At 42.7% G+C, this 27430-nt stretch overlaps 1 protein-coding gene across 4 annotated transcripts in view; it reads left to right on the top strand.

The window, feature by feature from the left end:
- The first annotated feature begins 12648 nt into the window (after window positions 1-12648).
- The window catches only part of KANK4 (KN motif and ankyrin repeat domains 4), an 87777-nt gene continuing 72995 nt past the window's right edge, over window positions 12649-27430 (top strand). For 2 of the 4 annotated variants that reach the window (XM_087719575.1, XM_087719577.1), the window contains exon 1: window positions 12649-12891. The gene's annotated coding sequence lies outside the window, so the exon portion shown is untranslated. Of the gene's footprint in view, window positions 12892-13171; window positions 13460-27430 lie in introns of those variants that run through there. The other 2 variants (XM_087719578.1, XM_087719576.1) reach the window with 2 other exon arrangements.

The raw sequence follows: 27430 nt of genomic DNA on the forward strand, positions 1-27430 counted from the left end.
AAAATGTCTGCTAATAAGTGATTGCCAATCTTTCCATTTGAGGAAGATACCAAACTGTTCTGACCCCCACTTTGTCCGTTCAAAAACTAAAGCCAAACAACGTGCAAAGGAATGTTTTTATCAGTCCCGGCTCTTGCTGGCTGCAAGCCCAAAATAAACACAGATAAATGCTCTGGCAAAAGTCCTCACTCATAAACTACTACAAAACAGGATTATATAAATCAAGTCACTTATCCAAGTGCTTTTTCTTGATGGTTGCACACAAACGGAGAGCTTGACTAGAACAGAAATGGAACAGAACGGAACGGAACGTTGACTTCTGCAACTAGGGCATGGCACCATCAGTCTTTTAGCTGCAGGAGGAGATCTTAACGAGCCACAGCTGCTCGTTATCATCCCCTGTGAGTCCTCAATTGCTCCTTGCGTCGGTCAGCCCTTTTTCTGCATGCATCCCGAAACAACTCATAGTAGGTTTCTGTGTCAGCCTCCCTCACTGATCCAAGGCTCAGTCATTACCTGGGGACCAACTAGTCTCTCTGAGCCCTGCTCACAGTCAGAACCCTGTCCAGTGCCCTCTGCCTCCTCCAGGCCTGACTCATAGGGCCCCTCGGTGTCACAGTCTGATAGCAGCTCCAAAGGCTCCTGCCGAGCCACAACACCAAACTAACTTGCATTCAAGAATGGGCTGTAGGGAATTTGCAATGTCTGCCCAGAAGCTTTTGCAAATGTAGTTAAGATTTTGCAAACTCTAGTTAAATAAGTAAGTAATGAATGAAGGGCATATTTGGCTTTTCCATCGAGAAAATTGTCAGCACCAGATTCCTCAATGGTGCACACTATATAAAATGTTACTCAGTCTATACAATAACATTTTTCTCTAGAAAAGCTATGGTTTCCACTTTACAGTGCCATCCTGTAGATATTAAAAAAGAGTTACCTCTGTCTTCAGTGAAATTTATTTCTTAGCAAGTACTTTACAGCACATTGCAGTTTTTACAGTTTAATCATGATTGAATTTAACTAAAAGTTAATGAATTTAGAATCTGGGGCTGAATTGTAGTGCTCAACAAATGCTAATTGCAATGCGTGCATAAAGTAGTTGTATATTACAAATATAAATTTCATCCAATCAGTCTCAGGTTTAACATTCTGGCTTTTAATTTCCCAAGAGTATCTATCAATAACTATGTCTGCAGATTACATATTACTTTTTTTCATTCTATTTTCATTTCCTTCTATTTTTAGGATGAAAATATGCAGCCATAATAAAAATTTGCCACACAAAGCACAAGACTCTGGAGTGAAAATAAATAGTGAGCAAAGATAAATTAAAAGTCTTGGAGGGAGGGAGAGAAAAAATAAACTCCTGCCTTCTAAAAGCAAATCTAAATGTAGACTCAAAATATTTACTTTAAGATAGATCTACTGAAATGACTGGAACAGTTTGGAGGCTGAAAGATCAAAGATATAACAGAGGGGAGCTTCGCATAAATTTCTCCTGAGTTCCTTTGAGTAAATTGTATTGTTTGTATGCTGCTTATTGTTAATGCTTGCAGAGCTAGAGTGGTTTTTAAAACTAATCAATTTGTTGGGGAAAATATTCCCATAGAAATGTTATAATGTTTTCAAGCCCTCCAACTTTATAAGAAAGCTATCCAAATAAAATTATGAAATGGCTATTGAATCACAGATCAAGTATGTGAATGATAGACATCTAAAAGGTACCTTTATCTATAAAAGTAAAGGTTTACCTCCCATATATGTGCTAGTCGTTCCTGACTCTAGGGGGCGGTGCTCATCTCTGTTTCAAAGCCGAAGAGCCAGCACTGTCCGAAGATGTCTCCATGGTCAGGTGGGAATTTTCCTATTTTTTCTACTTGCATTTTTACAAGCTTTTGAACTGCTAGGTTGGGACAAGTAATGGGAGCTTACTCTGTAATGCAGCAGTAGGGATTCGAACTGCTGGTCTTTCTGATCGACAAGCTCAGCGTCTTAGTCACTGAGGCACCACATCCCTCTATTATGTATACTTATCTAAGTTATCTATACTTATCCATAAACATGGATCCAAGACTCGGTCTCTCCTAGAGCCATTTTATCTGGATTGTGGACAATGGAAGCATCCTAATAAATGAATTGGTGCTGACTCCCTTATGCAAAATAAAAAAGTAAAACCCTTAGGATACCAACTTAATTTGACTGAAGTTACCTTCCTTTCTGCAATATCTGAAAACAGTGGATCTGGTCTCTCACTCCCTTCCCGGATTTAATCTCCTTTGTTTTAAATGCTGATCCAACCCAAATTTTAAAGAGACATGGATGGGTATATCCATTTCAGAATGGAAAGATTGACTTTAGGATGTACATCTGAAAAAAAATACATTGAATTAGTAATGTTTTTAAAATTAAGCAGGTCCAGGTAATACATTAAACAATTTAAAAACAAAAACAAAATAGCCAAGAAGAAGGGTATTAAGTGGTACTATGGATACAAGATGGTTTGCAGAAACAGACATAAGAAAAGTTGACAGGTATAAGCATTGGGTAAAATTTTTTTTAGGTATTTAGGTATTTATTGGGATTTATATGCCGCCCTTTTCCCTAAGGGGACTCAGGGCGGCTTACAACCACAGGAAGGGGAGGTGCAAGGTCAAAACAAAACAATATGTGAACAACAGAAAAGTAATAAAAACCCAACTTTCATTCAGCAGTCAAACACTCGGGCGGGTAATTAGGAGCCTATCCCCAGGCCTGCTGGGAGAGCCAGATCTTGAGGGCTGCGCGGAAGGTCTGGATAGTGGTGAGGGTGCGGATCTCCATGGGGAGCTCGTTCCACAGGGTCGGGGCAGCAACAGAAAAGGCTCTCCTCCGCGTGGTCGCCAGTCGGTATTGACTGGCAGATGGGATTCGGAGGAGGCCCAGTCTGTGCGATCTAATTGGTCGATTTAGGGAGGTAATCGGCAGAAGGCGGTCTCTCAAGTACCCAGATCCACTACCATGGAGTGCTTTAAAGATGGTCATCAGTATCCTGAAGCGCACCCGGAGACCAACAGGTAGCCAGTGCAGCTCGCGGAGGACAGGTGTAACGTGGGCGAACCGTGGTGCGCCCACTATCACTCGCGCGGCTGCATTTTGGACTAACTGTAGTCGCCGGATGCACTTCAGGGGCAACCCCATGTAGAGCCCATTGCAGTATTCCAGTCTAGAGATCACAAGGGCTCGAGTGACTGCTGTGAGAGCCCCCCGATCTAAGTAGGGCCGCAACTGGCGGACCAGGCGAACCTGGGCAAATGCCCCCCTGGTCACAGCCGACAGCTGGTGATCAAAAGTCAGCTGTGGATCCAGGAGGACTCCTAAGTTGCGGACCCTATCTGAGGGGTATAGAATTTGACCCCCCAGCCTAAGCGTTGGTGTATTAGCCAAATTATTGGGGGGGAAACACAACAGCCACTCGGTCTTATGGCAGTCTTAGTTCTTTAGTCAAATCCCCTTCTTTTTTTATGTGCAACATGAAACATGCTACATGTTAGAATAGGCTGAAGCTTCAATTGCAGGGCCACACTCTTTTTTTTGACACTCTCAACATACAGATGCTCATGAGAGGTACATTGTGTAGTGTTGATGTGTAAGCTAAATTTAGCAAAATAGCAGTAATTTGTTTCATTTAATATTTTTAGTCCTTTTTATATCATGGCCCCTACTTTGAAAAAGAATAGTTTGATGAGGATGCATCTATGTAGGGACATTTAAAAATTGACAACCGTATGGTTAACAAATTAGATCAAAAAGTGAGATGCCCACCCAGCCAGGAAAACAGAATAGTTATCCATAGCACTGTTTTTAAGCCATAATAAAACTGGTAACATTCCTACTTACATTGAAAACTTAATACAAAATCAAATCAATCAAAAAGATAGCCTAGCCCTTGCCAGTGTTAATTGTAATATAATTATTGCTACATCAAGAGTGGATAAGTAGGAGTATAGAAATCTTGTCCCTTTCTCCTTCAGAGATTAAAATATCAATTATAGATAAATTTAACAGGTTATTACTCCCAATCCCTCTTTTCAGATATTAATCAGCCTTGGAAGTTGAGGCAAAATAAATCCTTATGGATCAATTACAACTGAGATTATACAACTCATCATGATCTTACTATTAAACAAGATGGACTTATACTTTAAAAAAAAAATCCTAATTTCTAACTCATCTCAACCAGCCCCTAATCTTTGTGTGTGTGAAAAATTGAAAGATTGATTAGGGCCAGTTGTTCTCTCCCAAACAACCCTGCTTATAGGGTTGTTGTGGGAAAAATAGGAGGGGGAAGGTGTGTTGGATATGGGTTGAATTATTCATAAAAATAATAAAGGAGGGATACAAATAAAAAAATATTTGTTGCTAGTTGCGAAGTCGTGACTGACCCATCGCGACCCCATGGACAACATTCCTCCAGGCCTTCCTGTCTTCTACCATCCTCTAGAGTCCATTTAAAGCTCATGCCAACTGCTTCAGTGACTCTATCCAGCCACCTCATTCTCTGTTGTCCCATTCTTCCTTTGCCCTCAATTATTTCAAGCATTAGGCTCTTATCCAGTGAGTCCTTCCTTCTCATTAGGTGGCCTAAGTATTTGAGTTTCATCTTCATGATCTGGCCTTCTAAAGACCAGTCAGGGTTGATCTCCTCTAGGACTGACTGGTTTGATCGCCTTGTAGTCCAAGGGACTCGTAGGAGTTTTCTCCAGCACCATAGTTCAAAGGCCTTAATTCTTTGGCGCTCAGCCTTTCTTATGGTCCAACTTTCACAGCCATACATTGCAACTGGGAAAACCATAGCCAATCTTTGCTAATGTTTGTCAATTCCTTGGGTTTACTCATGCTTTCTTCTTGCTTATATTTAGACCTGTTCAATATGTTGGGCTGTCTGGGAATATATTTGGAATTCTGAGAAAATATTATAGGTACTGCTCAGAAAACGGCTGCCATAAGGGCGTACATTCCATCTTGGCTGAGGATGTCACTGAACTCTTTGGTTCCTTGACACACAATCTCCTCCAGAGACTAATCTATCTCATCAGAGTGATCTATAGATAATATTAGGAGGAATGCAGAGGCCAGCAGACAGTAGCCATCAAAGCCAAAATAAATAAATCATTGCATAGAAAAGCAACAAAACTTGAATGAACACAGCAAGCCACTGAAGCCACTGCACGGAAAAGGAAGAAAGTCCAAATCAAAATAAATAAATCAAAATTGTATTCTCATGAATTTGCGTGTTGAAATGTCTGGCTTAGCCATCCTGCCAGATGCAAATTACATATATATTTTCATGAAAGATTTACTATGTAATCTCAACATTCTTATCATGGTAATGAATTTTCAGACTAGGCTAAGCTTGCCTGGAAACCAGTAATCTATAGTATTTGACTTCTTCATGCGTTTAACTATACAGTATGTTTCTAATGATACAACAATTTCTATTTACTTATTTGTTTCTTGGGTCTCCAGAATGCAAAAAGTCAGAGGCTGCTTTCAAGTATTTCACATATCACAATATTGACAATTTTAAGAGGGACATATTACTGTAGATGATTGCAAAGTGCTCCTAACCTCTTTATTACCCTAGGGGCTTTAAAAGATATCTCATTAGAGGAAATGAGTTGGAGAATCAATTTTAACTGTTGTCACTCAGTGCACTGCTTAATTAAGCATGGCTTCTTATCTGATGCAAAAATTATTATTCATTGAAGAAACTGCATCTAAAAGTTAATATCATGAGAATATTCATCCATCCTCAGCTTGACATGGACTGTTGGCAAATATTTTGATACATACCTTTCTGACACATTCATTCTCTGCTGGGAAAGAAAATCACCTTGATACTCAAAATTAGATTTAAAAATTAGGTTCTCAAGCGTCATGGTGCTGTGATATTCTAAAATAAGAAATTTGTGAGAACCCCTCCCCCCCAAAAAAACCATGAATTTAAATTAATCATTTCATTGGGGCTAGGTTTGGGCAAGAAATGAATATGCCACTTTTAAACCATTCCATTCTGGTATTGTAGGCTAACTGCTCATTGCCAGGAATTCAATCCTGACTGGCTCAAGGTTGATTCAGCCTTCCATCCTTCCATGGTTGGTAAAGTGAGGACCCAGATTGTTGGGAGCAATATGTTGGCTTTGCAAACAACTTAGAGAATGATGTAAAGCACTATGAAGCGGTATTTAAATCTAAGTGCTACTGCTATTGCTATCTATAAACCCAATCTTATAATGGTAGAGCCCCTAAATTGTATAAAAACAGACATTTCCTTTGGAAATAAACAATAACTTAAAACAATTGTGAAAGACTTCAATTTTTCATAATTTTTGAAATTTGTATGAATTCAGTTTTCTGCTTTTGCATATTGACCAAATTAACACTCATATTTACAGACAAAAAAGGAAGGGAAGCAATGCCATCTTTCTAGCATGCTTTCTATGAAACATTTTGAATTGTCTATTTTTTTAAACAGTGATTATTGCTTGTCACATACCTCATTTTCTGCTAGCAAGTTCCAAAATTTAATTATGCATTGTGTGAAATGTTCTTCCTTTGGTCCGTCCTGAATCTTTCAGGATTTAATTTCACTTGGCAACCTCTGGTTCTAGTATTTGGAGAAGGAGAAAATAATGTTTCCTTGTATGCTCTATCTACACCGTGCATAATTTTGTATAGCGCCTTCTCATTTCTAGACCAAAAAGCCGAAATGTCCCAAAAGAAAACTACTCCAGACTCTTGATCCCTTAGTTGCATTCACAAGTCTATGAATGCTTACGTTTCTTAAATTATTTGTGGCTGAGATTAATGAATCATAATATAAGGTGGAATTGTCCTGACACTGATATGTTAGGAATCTCAAGAAATCAAGATAACGTGGTTCAGGAATGGCTGTGTAAATTGGAATTCATTAAATACAGAATGGTTTTTTAAATGGGTTTTTAAAAAAGAAAATCTCTGTTGACTTCTTTCCAGTCATTAGCCTTCTCTGCGTGATGTTTTAGCCCTCATAAATGACATAAAGAAAAAGTATTTCTTTCTTTTCATAGAAGGTAATCTGGTTCATATTCCAAACAATAGAACATTCCATGACATCATACTGATTTAGTTAATTATTCTCAAAGGCTGTCAGTACAAGGTAATAACAATTTAGAAATTATTTCTTTGAACATTTTTCCCTAATTAATGTAATGGTTTTATTTATGGTTGCAATCAAAGCAATACTAAATGATCCACCTGAATATTACTCACAGAAAAAAATAGATATGGGAAGTGAAAGAGTATTTATCTAATATTCTTAAGCAGCATATGAATCTGCAATGTGTCCTGAACAGCCTAATATAGCTTAACTGGTCCGTGGCACGACAAAACCGCGCTACGCAAAATAGCGGAGATTAAATCGCATCGCTAAAGTCGCTACGTCATCACCGCGCGTCATCACCGCGCGGACAACAGCGCGGCGACAGAAGGGCGTTCTTTGCCTCCAAAGGTAGCCCTCCTCCTCCAGCTGACAGCGGGCACGGGGCAAAGCGGGCTGCCCAGCAGCAGCAGCAGCCTGCGGGAAGGGTCCAACGGGGCAAAGCGGGCTGCCCAGCAGCAGCAGCAGCCTGTGGGAAGGGTCCAGCACAGCCATGGGGGGCAGCAGGAAGCCCGCGGGGGGCCCGAGCAGGGCCGCCGACGCTGGCGGCGGAGGAGGACGCAGCAGCGGCGGCGGCTGAGGCTCTCCCGGGGCCGGCGAAGCGGGCTTGCCCGGCAGAGGCAGGCCGCCCTCTTCTTCCTCAACAACATCTCCTTGGATGGGCGGCCGCCGCCACCGGGCAAGCCCGCTTCGCCGGCCCCGGGAGAGCCTCAGCTGCCGCTGCCGCCCACCCTGACTCTTCCTCCGGGGGAGGCGCCGACGGCGGAGGCCGCCTGTCCAAGGAGATGTTGTTGAGGAAGAAGAGGGCAGCCTGCCTCCGCCGGGCAAGCCCGCTTCGCCGGCCTGGAAGAGCCTCAGCCGCCGCCGCTGCCGCGTCCTCCTCCGCTTCCTGCTGCCCCCTGTGGCTGAGCTGGACCCTTCCCGTGGGCTGCTGCTGCTGGGCAGCCCGCTTTGCCCCGTGCCCGCTGCCGCTGTCAGCAGGAGGAGGAGGGCTACCTTTGGAGGCAAAGAACAAAGCATGTAGAACGCCCTTCTGTTACCGCGCTGTTGTCGCGGCGGTAGGGTCGTTTTTTTCTTAGCGCTTCGGACGCCGCGGATTTGCCTCCACACTTATGTCGGCGCGGATAAGGGCATCGCGGTTTTGTGGTGGAACCTAACTGGTCAATGTTGACAAAATTGAGGTAGAGAAAAAAAGTCTATATAGGCTTTTAGCAGTAGCACTTAGACATATACCACTTTACAGTGTTTTACAGGCCTCTCTGTGGTTTACAGAGTCAGCATATTAGAACACAATAGTACAATAATACAATAGCAGAGTTGGAAGGGACCTTGGAGGTCTTCTAATCAAACCCCCTGCTTAGGCAGGAAACCTATACCGTTTCAGACAAATGGCTATCCGAGGTGGCGCAGTGGTTAGAGTGCTGTACTGCAGCCACTTCAGCTGACTGCTAAGCTGCAGTTCGGCGGTTCAAATCTCACCGGCTCAAGGTTGACTCAGCCTTCCATCCTTCCGAGGTGGGTAAAATGAGGACCCGGATTGTTGTTGGGGGCAATATGCTGACTCTGTAAACCGCTTAGAGAGGGCTGAAAGCCCTATGAAGCGGTATATAAGTCTAACTGCTATTGCTAACTGCTATTCTTAAAGACTTCCAGTGTTGGGGCGTTCACAACTTCTGGAGCCAAGTTGTTCCACTGATTAATTGTTCTGTCAGGAAATTTCTCCCCAGTTCTAAGTTGCTTCTCTCCTTGATTAGTTTACACCCATTGCTTCTTGTTCTACCCTCAGGTGCCTTGGAAAATGCTCCCCATGCATTTACCTAAAATACATGAAGTAATGGAGAAGCACCTCTGCTCTTCCACCTGTTTCTGCTCTGCTTGTACCCAGCTTCTGTTTGTTGTTTACTCTTTCAAAGCATATGTGAAATATCAATGGATGGCTTAAGATCAAATTTTCTATGGCTAACTGTTCAATTTTCTTTTTAAAAAATTCCTAATAATTATATGCTGTGGAATTATGCCTATTGCTCTTGTCTTTATTCCCTTGGTTAAAAACAAATGGTTGAAATCCAACTTGTCTGTGGAGATTCTCCATCATCCAGGTCATAGTTGTGTCAAAGATGTTTTTTTCAGAAAGCAACTGGACTTTTTTCCATGAGAAAGAAGAGGAACAAGACCTTTCACTTCTCATCCAAGAAGCTCCATCATGAAATCCAACTTGTTATTAATTGGGGGGGGGGATAACCCATGCTTAATACCTTAGTATAGCAAAGGAGCAGGACAAGCCTGATCCAATAGAAGGGGGTAGATAGATAAATAGAATTTGGGTGCCTGAAATCTGATCTTGCATTAATAAATTGTACTGTGCAACTGCCAAACATATTCCAAGAACAGACAAAAGGCCAAACACAGAGCAGGGTGCATACTTAACTGGCTCATTTGTATGGTTAGAACAACATATCTCTGAGCAAGCCTATGCGTGGTCATGATTTATTGTGTCAGGACGATAGGACAGAGACAGGAAAAGGCCCAGCCAATTTCTTGTTTTTATATCCTGATTCAATTAAATGTGCATAAAAATGTTTACAGAAAAAAAGCTGAACAAACTGCCCATTAAGAGCAGAATTCAAACATATAAGGGAACTTTGAATGTATGTTGCAAATGTGACCAAGATAGGACTTTTTATCCTGCATAGATAGATACTGTAGATAGATAGATGGATGGATGGATGGATGGATGGATGGATGGATGGATGGATGGATGGATAGATGATAGATGATAGATTAGATAGATAGATAGATAGATAGATAGATAGATAGATAGATAGATAGATGATAGATAGATAGATAGATAGATAGATAGATGATAGATAGATAGATAGATAGATAGATAGATAGATAGATAGATAGATAGATAGATAGATAGATAGATGATAGATATTCAGAAGATCAAAAAGAGTAATATACATATTATTTTTGAACAAACAATTTGGGAATAAAAACAAACTGAAATTTTGTTTTTATATATGCCAGGTGAAAAAAACCAGGACTATCCATGAAATTCCAATTAAATTGATTTATTATTACTTGTGCAAAGGTTTGACTATACAGACACTTTTTTTCCTTTTAAAAACCCTGTAATCCCTTTCATCTGAGTGGAGTCCTCTGAGCATTTACTGGCTGGATGCCCTTCCTGACGCCTATGCGGAATTCACAGCAGATAGTTTCTCTTTGCACCCAGAGAGAGAAATATCTGCCACTACCTAGGATCAAACTGACAGCCTCCTGATTGTGAGGTGAGAGCTCCACTTCTAGCCCACCATGCTGCTCTGACTGTATAGACACTAAGACGATCAAACCAATCACACAATGCCATAGCTAAATACAGTATATGGGCACAGTGACGTCTGGCTGAGCTCACCCATTTGAGTTATAGCACCTGAACAATCTAAACTTCCTAAATCACTGTCAAGGTTGGACTGGAATGGCAGCAGCCCATGGAAACTTTTCCATATGGTGAGGTAATTTTTTCTTGGGCACACTTTATCCCCTTCAAATATTTACTTATGACAAGTTCAATTTTCCCTACTGGATTAAGAGCTTTGAAGTTGGAAGCAGCAAGGTTAAGGGAAGATTATTTTAGGAGCAGATGCAGCTGTAAACTATCACTCATGGAATACACGCAAGCAGGGAAGTTATATTTTTTGAAGTTTTCCATAACATCAAAATGTTGACACTGTGACACGGAGAGTTTGCTTTGCCCCCAAAAGAGACCATACGAGTAGCTTTAATTTCCACTTATGTTTCTATCAATGCAATCTGAAGGCATAGGAGCCTTTGTTAAGCCTGGTTTACAGATTTTTTTAAAAAAGATTTCTATGGATTTACACAGATAGTTTCCCACATGTACAATATCCACATTAAAAAAAAAAGCTGTGAACCCATCTCTCCTATGAGAGACAGCTTTGGGATAGCTGGAGATGAAATCCAGCTCTTACACAGCCAAAATATAGGATAAAGCCGACAAAATTACGTCCCTATTTATACCTAAGCATTAATATTTGCACAAATTTCAGCAGTTAAGCTATGTGCACACACCTCCTTAAAGGCAAAGGTTCTCCTCACACATATGTGCTAATCATTCCCGGCTCTAGGGGGCAGTGCTCATCTCCGTTTCAAAGCCAAAGAGCCACCGCTGTCCGAAGACGTCTCCATGGTCTGTGGCCAGCATAACTAAACAGCGAAGGCGCATGGAACACTGTTACCTTCCCACCAAACACCTCCTTAGGAAACTGCAATGTTGAAAAATAAATTTTAGGGCAGCAATCAGTAGATAGCCGAATTGGAACTTGAGAACTATTATGGGGGTACCTCTGGCTTTGCTAAATCAATATGAATCAATATGAATATGAATCATACAGAAACCTGCCCATGTAGACTTCTTTCTTCCTGGATGCACCATTTTCTAGTCCCAAATGAAATAGGCTTATTTAAGGTGGACATTATGATACCTACCTCACCTTCTCTGACCTTGGGGTCAAACTGTGTTGGAAGTATTATGAGAAACCCCTCAGCCCTTTAGACATCTATCTAATTTGATTCCAGGCTGGGGAAAACTGGTCTCCGAATGAGGTAAAATGGGAAGATCTCCCAGTCATTCATTCACTCTCCCACTTCATCCTTCCTACCTGGGAAAGTCCTTGTTTGGCAGGTAAAATCAAGGGAGAACAGAGAACCTCTCTGAAAGCTTTTTGAAAGAATGGCAGTTTAAAATGTATCCGGGAACAGTTTTTTTCACGAATGCCATCACTCTGCTAAACAAATAATCAAACTATTATTGATCATCACTGTCAAACCATTCACTAAGGCTGCATTACTATTACTATTAGTCTTCTCATTGTTCCTATCACCCATCTCCTCCCACTTATGATGGCAGGACTGTAACTTTGTTGCTTGTATCCTTAAGATTTATATTGATATTGACTGTTTCCTGATTGCTTATTTGTACCCCATGACTATCATTGTGTTGTACCTTATGATTCTTGACAAATGTATATTGTCTTTTTATGTACACTGAGAGCATATGCACCAAAGACAAATTCCTTGTATGTCCAATCACACTTGGCCATAAATTATTCTATTCTATTACATTACATTACATTACATTACATTACATTACATTACATTACATTCTAGAAAGGCGTGAATACATCAAGTAACATGGAAAGACTCGGGAACAGCTTCCCTAGCAAATTTCAGCACTTTGCTTGGGACTCTGGCTGACAAATCAATCTAACGTGCAACTCAGGAACGGGAAACGCATATTAATTTCTGGAAAGATTGTCTGAATTACAATCGCTAGAAGGCGGCTCTCGGGCCAAAAAGCTGGAGCCAGGGAGGGGAAGGAGGGAGGGGAAACGTCCCTTTCCTCTTTCCCTTTCCCTTTCTCGACAGAGCATTCTGGGCAGACTTCCCCGCAGCGAGCGAGAGAGCGCCGAGGCGCATTTCCCTCTGCCAGGAGAAGCCCCGGAGCAGCTCGCCGGACTCCAGGGAGCGCTGTGTCGCCGCCCGCCAAGGCGGGGAGCCGCAGGAGGAGAAGGCGGCAGCCCACTAGGCGCATCTGGACACGGGGAATCGAGGGCGCAGCCTGCCTCGGGGCGGCTGATGGGCGCGCTCCGGCCAGCAGCCAGACACACAGCCCCAGCTCCGTCCTCCAGGTAAATCAAACTTGCCGGCTTCTTTGTGTGGATCTGCTCGCGCAAAGGCACGGGCCGCCCGATCTCTCGCGAATCAAATTCCCGCGGGACGATCTGGAAGGGCCCCCAGGCTTGACAGTCTCTAAGGAGGAGGGCGAGGGGAGAAGACGGGCAGGGAGTGCTAGAGGGATCGGGGAGGTATCCGGGAATCGGGGCAGAACAACTGGCGGGGCTGAAGCAGCGGGGCCCGAGACACGCAGCTTGTGTGGGGCGACCTTGGAGTAGGCGCCTCTCCGAAGGTTTGCACGGGCTGCCTTCCCCTCGGACGGCACCGGTCCTCGGATCTGCTCGCCCCCATGTACGGGCCGGCTGCCCCCTGCAGGTCAAACCCGAGAGGCTTCCCCACAACTGCAGCTCTAGCGGGCTTGACTTTTTCTGTAACTGGCGGACTGCAGCCGATCTCCCGATCCGGGACTTAACGGAGATCTAGACGTCTTGCCTGCGATCCCATCTTTGTTTAGTTCGGAGCCCGCGATTCCGGGTCGAAGCCGAGAGCGCCGAGCAACTAACACCCCCTCCCCGCCCCCAGGTTAGTCTGGCCGCCCGGAGCCCTTCCCGTTCGGGCGCTACGTATTCCATATGCCTGATGAGGGAGAGGCGGGGAAATGGGTCGGCAGCCCCGATTCGGTTCTGTTGTAAAGACCCAGTCCTAACTCGGTGGGGGGGGGACGGTGAGGAAGGGTCTCTGGGAAAACGAGTCGCATTGGGTCTTTTCCAGAGTGGGATCAGTTGCAAGCCAGGTCGACCTATTTGACCTCTGCGAAACGATTTTGCCATTCCCCCTCCCTCCTCCCAAGGATTGGGTTTCTCCAATAGTATAGACTGCTGATAAACAGGACCAGTTCTGGGACTGGCCTCCATCTTAGATAGTAGAGTTAAGGTACAGGACTGCTGGAGACCTCAGTTGAACCCACTAATGATTTACTACCCCTGATTTCTTTGAAAATCCCTTATTTGGACTGAAGGATGGTTTACCTGGTCTATTGTGATACGTGGTGCATTCAGCTGCTTTTGGGCTCCCTTTGATTCTGGGTATGAACGCAAGGTATTTCAGTTCTCAAACACAGCCTATCTTTCGTGGTGTCTTCAAGATGCGTGGGCATCAGCTCCAGTCCACCTGCGCAAAGGCCATCTCAACATGTTTCTCCTGCTGAAAGAGAAATTGTGGGCAGGATCCTATTGTATCAAAGTTTTTGAGAAGTATTCCAAGAATTTAGACAGAAGCATGTCTGTTTGTCTGTCATCTATATACATCATCACCATCATCTTCTATCATCTCTCTCTCTCTCTCTCTCTCACTCTCTCTTCATCTCTATCCATCTCTTCATCTCTCTCTCTCTCTCTCCCTCCCTCCCTCCAGCCAGCCACTCTCTGTCTGTCTGTCTGTCTGTCTGTCTGTCTGTCTGTCTGTCTATCTATCTATCTATCTATCTATCTACCTACCTACCTACCTACCTACCTACCTACCTACCTACCTATCTATCTATCATCTATCTATCTATGCATGAGTAGCACTGCAAACTATTCAGAACAAGCTCTAGCTAAACCTTTACTATAATTCTTTCAAGAGGATTATTTAATTCATCTATCTATCTATCTATCTATCTATCTATCTATCTATCTATCTATAATCTATCTATCTATCTATCTATCTATCTATCTATCTATCTATCTATCTATCTATCTATTCATCTATTCATCTATCTATCTCTTCATCATCTATATCTATCCATCCATCCATCCATCCATCCATCCATCCATCCATCCATCCATCCATCCATCCATCCATCCATCCATCCATCTATCTATCTATCTATCTATCTATCTATCTGTCATCTATCTATCATCAATCTTTACAAGTTTCCCCTACTTTTAAATTTTGAGTATGGCAAGAAGCATTGTGTGTAAGTTTTTAGGGCTCTGATCACCATTTAACACTTTCTATAGCACACGGGTTTAGTGTCATTTGGGAGCATAAAGATGTGGGAGGATGGTGGGTATAATATCTCAAATATTCACAGAAAAAAAGTCTCCTGGGAAATTTCACTTCAACTCTGGATACAATAATTGGTGCAATTACTGTATCTAGAGCTGATTATTAGAATTGTCACGGTAGTTTGCAAATATTTTTTTAAAAAGTAGCAAAGATTATTAAAGAAACCGTTCAGAAAAGATAGTCTCTACAACACAAGAGGATAACCTTGATTGAATTCCTGACTTTTTTTTTTAAAGGATTGTACAAGTGCACATGAAATAGAGCAGTACTTACCTTGGGAGGTGTTTTAGAAAGTAAATTGGGTAGTCATGGAGTGAATGTGCATATGTGTCACAAACAGGAATAGTATGTTGTGCATCTCACCAGTATATTCAGTATATCCAGTACATGCATGTTATAGTATACAATAGTTACAAAGCAGGGGTCATACTTATTGTAGGAGAGACTATTGTTTATTATGGTTGTAACACAAGACCAACAAATGATAATACAACTAGGAGAAAAGAACTTTACATCTTTATTATGTTAGCTGATCTCCAATCCAACATCTTTTTCTGTGCTCATACTTACATTTGCCAGTCACAGGACTATCACTTCTCAGCCTTTCGATTAAGACCAAGGATTGTTACTGAGAGTTGCTGAATTACAGGTAGTCCTTCATTTATGACCATATTTGAACCAGTGGTGGGATTCAATTTTTTTTACTACTGGTTCTGTGGGCATGGGTTGGTGGGCGATACTGCAAAATCTCCATTCCCTCCCCATTCCAGGGAAAGGTGACTGCAAAATCTCCATTTCTTCCCAATCAACTGGGACTCAGGAGGCAGAGAATAGATGGGGGTGGGGCTAGTCATAGGTGGTATTTATCAATTCTCTGAACTACTCAAAATTTCTGCTACTGGTTCTCCAGGACTGGTAAAAACCTGCTGAATACCACCTCTGAATTGAACCCAAAATTTCCATTGCTATGAAAGACAGTTGTTAAGCAAGTTTTGATCCATTTTATGACCTTTCTTGACACAGTTGTTAAGTGAATAACTGCTGTTCAGAGGTGGGTTTCTGCCAGTTTGCTCTGGATTGGGAGAACCAGTAGTGGCAGCAGTGGAAGGATCCACCCACATTCCTGGATGCTTTGCCCATGTGCAGAAGCTTCAGACGCACGCATGAGTGCACATGCGTGCATGAGAGAACCGGTATTAAAATAAATTGAAACCCACCACTGCTGTGGTTGTAAGGTTAGTGACATAGTTGTTAATCGAATTTGGCTTCCCCATTGACTTTGCTTGTCATAAGGTCTTAAAAGGTGATCACATGACCCCAGGGCAACCGTCATAAATATGAGTCAGTTGCCAAGCGTCTGAATTTTGATCATATGACCATTGAAATGCTACCATGATCATAATTGTGAAAACAATGATCATAAGTACTTTTTTCAGTGCTTTTGTAACTTCGGATGATCACTATAAACAAACTGTCGTAAGTTGAGGATTACTTGTACAGTTTTCAGCATCCCTACAAAGCATGAGCAATACAGAAGGATGTTCAGAGGTGTAGAGAAGAGAGACAGCATTCCAATATAGCTAACTCTCAACTTACAACTATAATGGAGCCCATAATAATCTATCATGTGTCATGACAGTTGTAAGTCATGGCACACACGACCAACCTGATATATATATATATATTTGTGCTGATAAATAAATAGAGACTAGACAAATACAATACAAATGTAACAAAGGCAACAGTAAAAATATTGAGTTTCTGCCTGGATGGTCTCTTGTGACGAGCCGATGGACAGAGAATGGAAGCAGTGAACTTCCTCCCATATTTGGGCAGTGAAGTTGCAGTGAACTTCCTCCCATATTTGGGCATACCAGGGGTTGTAACTCTCTCTCTCTCTCTCTATATATATATATGTATGTATGTATGTATGTATGTATGTATGTATGTATGTATGTATGTATGTATGTATGTATATAGCTGATAAGGAGGAGGACCTGTGGCTTAATGGTTAAGACATCTGCCTAAGATGTAATACAGCACAGGTTCGAATATGTGTGTGTGTGTGTGTGTGTTGCATTTGTGTTGATAAATAAATAAAGGGATATATATATATATATATATATATATATATATATATATATATATATATATATATATATATATATATATATATATATATATATATATATATATATATATGTTATATTTATATATTTGTAAATATATATATATATATATATATATTTACACACACACACATATTACAGTAGTCCTTAAGTGAACACTATAGTTATTAAGAGAAATTATTGCCCTCAGTGGGCTTTTTTTTTTTTTTTTGCCAGAAATGAAAAATAAAATGTCATTTTCTAGCAAGAGCATCATAAATTGTGTGACCAATGGACACTGCAAACAGCTATAAATGCAGGCTGATTGACAAGTGCCCAAAATGTGACTGTGTGTGTGTGTGTGTGCACTGTTCCCTCTAAGGTGCGCGCGTGCGCGGCTGCACACGTTGCAAGAAAATCCCGCGCAGCAGTTTTTATCTGCCACGCAGAGATTTCTTAAGGAAATGTGTGGAAGTCCTTTGCAGGCGGCTGCAACTGAATCCGGCAGTGCTGTTGCCTGTTGGAGGAGGAGGAGGCGAACCAGCCTGCCACCACCGCCCACCGCCAGCCCCGCTGCTCTTCCCGCCCCCTTCTCAGCCCCACAGTCCAGCGGTCGCAGCAGAAACTGCTCTGGGTTTCCGCTGCCGCTCCCCGCATTTTCTGGACAGGGTCTCGCAGGAAGGAATCCCCTCTCCAAGGGATCCCCATCCAGAAAATGCGGGGAGCGGCAGCGGAGACCCGGGGCTGCTTCTGCTGCGACCGCTGGACTGTGGGGCTGGGAAGGGGGCGGGAAGAGCGGCGGGGCTGGCGGTGGCCGGCGGTGGCAGGCTGGTTCGCCTCCTCCTCCTCCAACAGCACTGCCGGATTTCCGCCCAACGCTGCGGGGGCGCCAGCGGGAGCTTCGGCGGCTTCACCTCAGCCGCAGCGCTGGGCAGCAAATGTGTTGGTGCTGTTGGAGGAGGAGGAGGAGGAGGTGGCAGCAATAGCACCTGAGGACAGGACAAGAAGCAATGGAAACTTGTCAGGAGACTCAAGATGGAAATAAGGAGAAATCTGACAGTAAGAACAATTAAAATCAATGGAATCTTAATTCATTTGCTGCAGGTTTTCAAAAGACTGGACGGCCATTTGTCTCAGATGATATAAAGACTCCTGCCTTGGACAAGGGGCTGGACTAGAAGACCTCCAGTATCCCTTCTGATTCTATGATTTTAAAAACCACAAGCTTTTTACAGCTCGCTTGCAACTTTACCAAATTTAATTCAGCCATTTCCTTTTGTTATTAAATGGGTATTGCTAGTTCAATGCACATGCGCTCCACTTTTAAGATGCTGAAAAAATCCCCATGACCTGCAACAAAATTCATTCTTCCACTCTTATCTTGCCCTAACTTCTGATAGGTTCCTGAAATATAGATCTACAAAATTTAGTGAAAATATTTCTATCTATTTTAATACAGACTCGTAAAACAGATTGGGACAAATGAAATTAGTGCTCTGGGATAATAGCAGGTTTACTCTATTTGGATTTTCAGATAAAAGGTATCTTTTGTGCTAAGTTCTAACAATGTAGTTCTCTAATGTAACTATGAAACAGTCCAAATATATAATTCCCCTCAGGGAGGAATTCTGGGAGTTGAAGTCCACAAGTCTTAAAGCTGTCACGTTTGAAAACCCCTGGGGGTTTTTTCCCGAAAGGGTTAGGGGTGCAAGGGTCTTGTAACAACAGCTTTAAGACTTGCGTGCTTCAAATGCCAGACTGTCTGAGCCAACATTTTGGTTGCTAAGCAGGAGCGTTGTTAAGTGATACTGATATTATATAACACTTTTAATTAAGCGGGTACCTTGAATAAACATAACTTTGAGTTTCAAATAATACTGATTTTGTTGTTGTCTTAGGTGACATATGTGAAAAAAATTCAGGTGCTCAGGCATGAAAATGTGCCGCTCAAACACTATACTTTTCCGCTCACACTGAAAAAAAATTAGAGGGAACATTGTGTGTGTGTGGTCCGAATTTCAAATATGCTTCGTAAATACCCTTTGGGAGATTCATCATAATTTCAGATAATTGCTAAGTGACGGTCATAAGTCAACGATTATTGAATTGGTGTTTGTGAGTCAGGTCTAGCATCAGCTTTCAAAAATACATAAAAAGGACATCATCATCCCCCACACTCCCAGATTATAGATTAGCTTTGACCCTGCTAGCCTTTAAGGAGGCCCCAAAGCCATGTATCTGCCACCATACTTGATGTATGTGGCTTTGTAGGGCTTGAAACAAGGATGGATTTGACTGCTGATGAGTTATTGATGATTTTATATGCTTGTATATTGGTTTTTAACTTGTCCTTATTGGATTGTTGTTTCAAATTGTTGGGAACTGCCCAAAACCACTTAGGTGAGATGGGGGAGGGGACTGTATAAATCTAATAAATAAAGAAAATATATGTAGAGTAGTACAACAGGAGGCAAGAATGGGGGCATTTAATTCCTTACTATGGTTCCAAATATCATGCGGATAGACCAATGGTGAAATTCAACTTTTTTTACTACCAGTTCTGTGGGCATGGCTTGGTGGGCATGGTGTGGCTTGGTGGGTATGGCTTGGTGGGCGTGGCAGGGGAAAGATACTGCAAAATCTCCATTCCCACCCCACTCCATGAAAAGAATCCTGCAAAATCTCCATTCCCACCCCACTCTGGGGCCAGCCAGGGGTGGCATTTGCCAGTTTTTCCAAACTACTCAAAATTTCCACTACCAGTTCTCCAAACTACTCAAAATTTCTGCTACTGGTTCTGCAGAACCTATCAGAACCTGCTGGATTTCACCCCTGGAATAGACTACCTGAACTTTTTGAAGGTTGATTAAAAACTTTGATTCTTAAAGTGGACCAGCAATTTTTATTCTGAAGTCTGTAAAGGCATCTAAAATAAGTGATTGTTTTTTATTGCTGTATATTTACGGTGGGGGGAATACTACATTTTTCTGCTTTTCTTTCCTCGCTTCTGAAAGCAACTGCTGAGGTAGATTTAAAGAGAGGCTTGTTTGTACAAGTGACTATAGGAGCATGAAATTATTGAGGGATAAAGTTGTTTTGGATGACTGTTTTCTTAAGAGTTCAGGAGTGGGTAATCTCTAATTCCTAGAAGATAGATTCTCAGGACAAGAAAAGTTAAGTCAGCAAAATATTTAGGTATGATTACTTGCCAAACAAAAGAATAGCTACTATTTTGAGGTATTATGACAAATATTTCCGAGAAACAAAGAAAATGGAGGTGGGGGGACCTCCTTGAAGTATATGTTTCTTTCTGGCCAAGGAAACAAAGCTAATTTGAAATATATATAAAGGATTTTTATTTTGTTTTGTTTGCAAACAACCTCTGCTTCTTAACACCCTTAAGAAACAAGAGGATTATAAGTATACGTGAGCATCTTCAACAGGGCTAATTAACAATCATTCAGAAGATGAATTCAAATAGCAGGTCCTTAAGACTGACCTAATTAAGTTTACCATCAGTAAGGGACCCAAGGACGCAATTATTATGCTAATCCAATTTGCCTTGGAAATTAGCAGCTTCATGGGCAACAATTTCAATCACTGAAAACTGAAGACATTTATGCCGCAGAGGAAATTTTTATATATATAAATAAACAAATTGTGCCTCAAGAGAGTAAGGAACACTATAGTTTTTATATACAGCAAATGCAGTGTCCATTCTCAAAATCAGAATACAGCTGGAAGGGACCTTGGATGCCTTCTAGTCCAACCCCTTGCTGAAGCCGGAGACCCTATACCATTTCAGACAAGTTGCTGTCCAATCTTTTCTTTAAAACCTCCTGTGACGAAGGCCCCACAACCTCTGAAGGCAACCTGTTCCACTCAATATTAGGAAGTTCTCCTTGATTCTAGGTCACTTCTCACCTTGATTAGTTTCCATCCATTGTTTCTTGTCTTGCCTTCTGGTGCTTTGGAAAATAAGTTGACCCCCCTCTTCTTTGTGGCAGTCCCTTAAATATTGCAAAACTGCTCTCATGTTACCCCTAATCCTTCTTTTCTCAAGACTTCCTGCAACTGTTCTTCATATGTTTTAGTCTCCAGGCCTTTAATCATCTTAGTTGATTTTTTTTGCACTTTTTCCAAAGTCTCAACATTTTTTTTGTAATGTGGTGACCAAAATTGGATGCAGTATTCCAGTTGTGGCCTTACTAAGGCTTTATAGAGCGGTACTAATACTTCATATGATTTTGATACTATGCCTCTATTTATACAACCAAGGATTTTTTGGCTGCTGCCGCACACTGCTAGCTCATGTTTAAGTGATCGTCTATATTGGATCCCTTGGCTCTCCCCTTCCAAAGTTCATAATAATTAAATTCCTGTTTGAAGTTTTTTTTTTTACTTCCAGAGCAGCTTATCCTACCTGCCATCACATTCAGATAGATCGCCTCTCCTCTCACATAGGTAGCAAAGATTCCCTGGGGTTAAAGAGCTTCCATCTTCAAGAAGGTCTTAGCAAGCATTCTCAAGGACTTTGGATTAAGCTTGACTTTTAGCTTCTTAACTTTCTCTTTACAGCAGGGGACCATGGGACATGCCAGCAACCAGGCCACACAAACAAGTGAAGCCCCATCCACAGGCAATATGCAAAACCACACCCCCTTTGGTCTGCGGAAAAACCTTTATCCATGGAACCAGTCCTTGGTGCCCAAAAGGTTGGGGGCTACTGCTTTACAGGGAGTCCTGATTTACAACAATTCATTTAATGACCATTCAAAGTTATAATGGCACTGAAAAAGTTACTTATAACCATTCCCCACACTTTACAACCTTTACGTTCTTCCCATGGTCATCTGATCAAAATCTGGACGCTTGGCAACAGGCTCATATGTCAGCGTTCCAAGTATCATGTAGAATTAAATCAGAGTCCAAGGCAAAACGATCCTTAAAGTTCCAATTTAATAAAGCAGACATCTTAACACATCAGTGTTAATCCCAATTCTGGAAATGACATCAGAATTCCACCCAGTTAAAAGTTAATGATCTTGTCCCCACACCCACAATCCATCACATGGTCCAATCTTCTTCCACGCTGGAATCCACACCCAGCTGCTTCCGGTCAGGTGTAAAAGTACGGAGACAAAAGATGACCTTGGCTTCTAGTAAAGAATGAAAACAATACATTCCACAATCCTACTCCTGTCTATTCCCCCCTCCCCTCCTATACTAATGAAACAGCATATTGAAATAAGAGAAAGTGTGGCAGGCCAAAATTCTAAAAGGAATATAATTGCAGGCCTGACAGGCGGCCTCTCCTCAGAAGAAAAATGTTTCCTGAAAAGAGAATAACATAAAAGTTAACATATAAAAAAATTAACCACCTACTTCCCCCCCAGGGGACCCTTTGGCTTATTGGGAAACTTCTTGGGAATTGTTCTACTAACTTCTCCACTTTTAAGTTCCAGGTTTTTACCCAAGTGGCTTCAGACAAAGGGTACCCAAGTGGCTTCAGACAAAGGGTAACCCTTCCATTGCACTAAATACTGTAAGCGACCCCTATTCAAACTAGAGTCTACAATCATTTCCACCTCAGATTGTGTTTCCCCTTCTATCTGGTTAGGAGGAGAGAAAGTTTGGGTGGATGCTCTTATGCTAGACCCAATTACTGGTTTCAACAAGCTACAATGAAATTCTGGGTCAAATTTCCCTAGACTTCTGGGTAGACTGAGCTGAACTGTAACTGGGCTAACTATCTTCACTATTGGGAATGGGCCTAGAAATTTTGAACCAAATTCCTTGCTAGGTATTCCTAATCTTTTGTGTAGACACAAAAACTTTGTCCCCCACATGAAAGGGGTACTGGAGCGAGCGGTGTTTCTCAGCTTGCTTCTGGTAGGCTTCTGCTGCATCTGCTAGAGCCTTCTTCGTATTCTCCCATTCTTTCTTTAGCATGTCCATCCATTCATTCAAAGACATGGAAGAGGGAGGTTCTCTGGGCAGCTCAGGCATGGGAACAATTTCCATGCCACTGGTAATCTGGAAAGGAGTAAATCCAGTGCTGCTGTGAATCGCATTGTTGTACGCCACTTCGGCGAAGAGTAGCAAGTCTGACCAATTGCCTTGCTGATAGTCCACAAAACACTGGATGTATTGTTCCACTACCGCCTTGGCTGTCTTTTCTGCGCAGTTCATGTTGGGATGAACCTCTGAGCTCAGTTCTTGTGTGGACCCAATGGATCTCAGGACCTGGCTCCAGAACTTGGCTGTGAACAGGACTCCACGGTCTGAAATGATCCTCTTGGGCAATCCGTGTAGGCGATAAATGTCTTTCACAAACATTTTCGCTAATTTCTTTGCGGATGGCAACTCTGAGCAAGCGATGAAGTGCGCCTGCTTGGAAACCAAGTCCATAACTGTCCAGATTACTCTGTTTCCACTGCTGTCTGGGAGTTGCATGATGAAGTCCATTGTGACCTCTTCCCATGATCTGTTAGGGCTGGTCACTCGTTGTAGCAGTCCAGGAGACTTCTCCAGCAGTGGTTTCATCATTACGCAGGTAGCACAGCTTTTTACGTAATCTTCCACCTCTGATTCCATCTTTGGCCACCAAAATTGATGCCTGGCGAGGTGGAGCGTTTTTAGGAATCCAAAGTGGCCTCCTAGTTCCGCCTCATGACTTTGCTGTAGAACTTCCAGCCTCAACCCCGCAGGGACGTACAGTTTGGACCCCTTCCAGGCTAATCCATTTTCCATTGTTAGGATTGCCTGGTTGTTGTTGAGCCACTTGTCTGTTGGGAGCGCCAATTTCATAGCTGTCATCAGCTTATCCTGGCTTCCATTACTGTCATGCTGTGGGTTTCTCGACATAACATCCCCCAACAAGGTTTTGGGTTCTTGTTGGACAGCTGGGGTTTTTGTCTCTGCTGCAGGTTCTGGGCTCTTGGATTCAATCATCCCTGGCTGGCCCTTTTCCTCCATTGGTGGTAGCGGCTCAACCACCATCATCAATTTCCTACCACCGTCTTCCCACTTTATCGTAGGTTTCCACTTGTCAAGCCATGCAAGCCCCAAGATTATTTTTTCCGGCATCTCTGGAGCCACAATGAATCTGAGAAGCTTGTAGTGGCAGCCCACTTGTAACTTCACCAGGTCAGTTATTAGCATCCAATTAGCGTTCCATCTACCTGCTCAACCCAAATGAGACAGGCTAGAGATCCTGTGCTTATGCCTAGTTGCTTGACAATCGAGGTGCTGATTAAGCATCGAGCGCAACTGGTGCTCACAACTGCTTCAACTTCCCACTCCAACTCCATCTTAGGCACTTGGAGGTTGACTTGGAAGGCGAAGGGGCGGATGGGTGCATTCACCATTGGGTCATCTTCAGCATTTTCCTCCTCCGAGGCCTCCCCCTTGGTAGCACTCTTTGTCACCTTAAGTTGGGGATCCTCTTCCAGGGGGTGTTTGCTCTTTTCCTCCTCCGAGGCCTCCCCTTTGGTAGGACTTTTCATCACCTTAAGTTGGGGATCCTCTTCCAGAGGTTGTTGACCATTTTCCTCCTCTGAGGCCTCCCCCTTGGTAGGACTCTTTGTCACCTTAAGTTGGAGAACCTCTTCCAGAGGTTGGTTGCCCTTTACCTCCTCTGAAGCCTCCCCCGTGGTAGGACTCTTCGTCACCTTAAGTTGGGGATCCTCTTCTAGAGGTTGTTGGCCCAAATGACTCTTTTGTGGTGGCATCTGGGGCCTTCTCTTTTCCGCCGTGGCGGTTGGTGCACATGTTTGTGGCAATGGGGCTGGAGCCAAGCACTCTGACCCTTTGTGGCCAAGTTGACAGCAAAGGTGGCATTTTATTGGCTTGCCCCCACGAGGAAAGGAACCTAGTTACATCTCTAAACTTAGGAACCACCTCATCACATTTTTCCACCATCCATTCTGTAGCTTGCCCCTTGGTAATCCCTTCTTCCATTGTTGAGAACCTTTCTCTGTAGGAAGGTTGGGCAAGAACCTTTTGGGGCATTGCAGGGGAGACTGGAACCAGTGGGGAGGTCAATCCCTCAGTTGGCCACTGCCCAGTTGTCTGCCATGGTGCCATCTGCTGAGGAAGGGCAGGTACCAATTGGAATACCTTCCATCCATGACCTGGGATTAAGACCCATCCCGAGGGTGCCTGATTCACAGGTCGCAGTTCAACCAATGATGGCTGGTTAGGGGGGTTTACATGGCAAGGGCCCATCTGCTGGCTTGGAGGATTTCTGGCCCAAAGACCCCTCTGCTGGCTTGGAGGACTTTCCCATGTTGATGGCCCAGGAGGTGCCCACTGGCATCTTAACCATCCATACTCTGGGAAGAAAGCCCAATTTAGTGGTGCTTCATCCACTAGCTGCAGCCCAATTTCTGGTGGCTGGTAAGTGAAAGATGCTGGCCAAATCCCTTCTTGCTGGCTGGGTTGAAAGCCCCATCTTGATAGGGATTCTGTCTTCAACTCAGTTGCAGGATATTGGCTCATTTCAATTACCCCCGTTTGGAAGGCATCAAAATCTCCACTCCAGGGTTTTTTCCAAGCCTTGGCTGGGGGGAAGGAGGGGTAGTATGCACTCACGTTTAGTTGTCTGGAATGGTCTGGGATCTCCATCCGGATTGACTGTGTGAGGGTGGCTGGGATCTCCATTTATCAGATCATCTGGCCATCCTTAGCCACGTTGAGAATAAGCTCCTTCATTCCTCTTCTTTCCATCCCCCACAGGCTGGGCTTCTTGCCAGCAGCAATAAATTTTAGAAAAAAAACTCCTTTGAAGATTTGAAGAGAAGCGTCTCATCTCAGCTTCTTATCTCAAAAGGCTTGCTCCTAATTGTTCGCTGATATTTTACGCTGAAATAAGAGAAAGTGTGGCAGGCCAAAATTTTAAAAGGAATATAATTGCAGGCCTGACATCATATTTATGACAGTTCCAGTGTCCCGAGGTCATATGATCAGTTTTTGTAACTTTTTGACAAGCAAATTCAATGGGGAAGCCAGATCCATGACCTTTCTTGCTTTAGGTGTTAAGTGAATCACTGCAGTTGTTTACAACCATGTTACCAATTTAACAACTGCAGTGATTCACTTAATATCTGTAGCAAGAAAGGTTGTAGAATGGAGCAAAACTCACAGCAAAAGTTTTGCTTAGCTCAATTGTGATTGGAAGTTGAGGCCTACCTGTATCAGATGTCTTCACAGAAGTAACTCCTGATTCAAAGATCTGCTGTGGTACAGGGATTAAAGTTGTGGATTAGAGCGAGATTCAAATCCATCCTCAACTATAGGAGCTCACAGGGTGCCTTTGGACCAGTCACATTCGCTCAACTCAAAGAAATGGGAAGGAGAAGCTGAAACACAAATTGTGGTAAATCCTGTCTTGAACTCCTGATGGATACAAAAAATAAATTATGAAAAATGTCACTTGGTAGAATCTCGAGGAGGTATAGAACTCTTTATGTATTAGTACTAGCACTTCCTTTTTTAAAAAGATAATTTTTATTGTAGGATTATTTTACAAAGGTTTAAAAAAACCTACCGAGATGTGAAATAAAAAATAGGAAAATAAAATAAAACTTGACAGATAATAAAAGACAAAGAAAAGATAGATATCTAATGAAAGAACTTCTATCTTCTTTGCCACATAATAATTGCCATCTCCATCTTCCTAAGTTACATATCTTTGTTCCCATTAGTAGACCTTTTCAATCAATAAAGCCCCAAATCACTCATTCATTTTAATCCATTTTCAGCAAAAAGTCCATAAAAGGCTTCCAGTTATATAAGTAATTATAGTTCCCTCCTTAACAGAGCATGCCAATTTAGCCATATCTGCAGGCTCAGCCATTTTCACAATCCATGCCTGCATTATGAATATTTCTGTAATCTTCCATCTTTGTGCATATAATAATGATATATTGAAATCATTTCCCTGGGTGAGAATTATATGGTGCTCTCAAGAGTCCAGTGCACTGCTCAGAGAGCCCAAATGCTGGGTTAACACAGCCTATCTGCCCTTGGACTGAGTGATGTTTTTCTTGACCACGCCTCCCTTTGCCTGCACATGCTCAATTCGAAAACTCAGTCCGCCCGAGTTAGGGCTGTTTTGGGAGAGCTCCAGTCTAAGAGCAGAAAGGCTGGAAAAAGTTTCCCAATTTGGACCACGTTTAAATTCTCAGATAGAGAAAATCACGCTTCTACATCAGGTCTGTCTATTTGCCTCCAGTGAGGCTTCCGTCGCTTTAAGAGAAGGGCTGCCGGGTTTTTCCCTGCTGTTGCTAATTGCAAGCACTGCAGGGGGTTGAAAAGGCTTGCACAGCGGGGGCTGGCTAGCAAGGGAGCAATTAGTGGGATAAACCAAGTTCCCTGTTGGAACAGGGGCGTC

The sequence above is a fragment of the Thamnophis sirtalis genome, unplaced genomic scaffold, assembly GCF_051295495.1.
Source record: "Thamnophis sirtalis isolate CommonGarterSnake01/CBP01778 unplaced genomic scaffold, rThaSir2_p1.2 scaffold_7, whole genome shotgun sequence".
Lineage (NCBI taxonomy): Eukaryota > Metazoa > Chordata > Lepidosauria > Squamata > Natricidae > Thamnophis > Thamnophis sirtalis.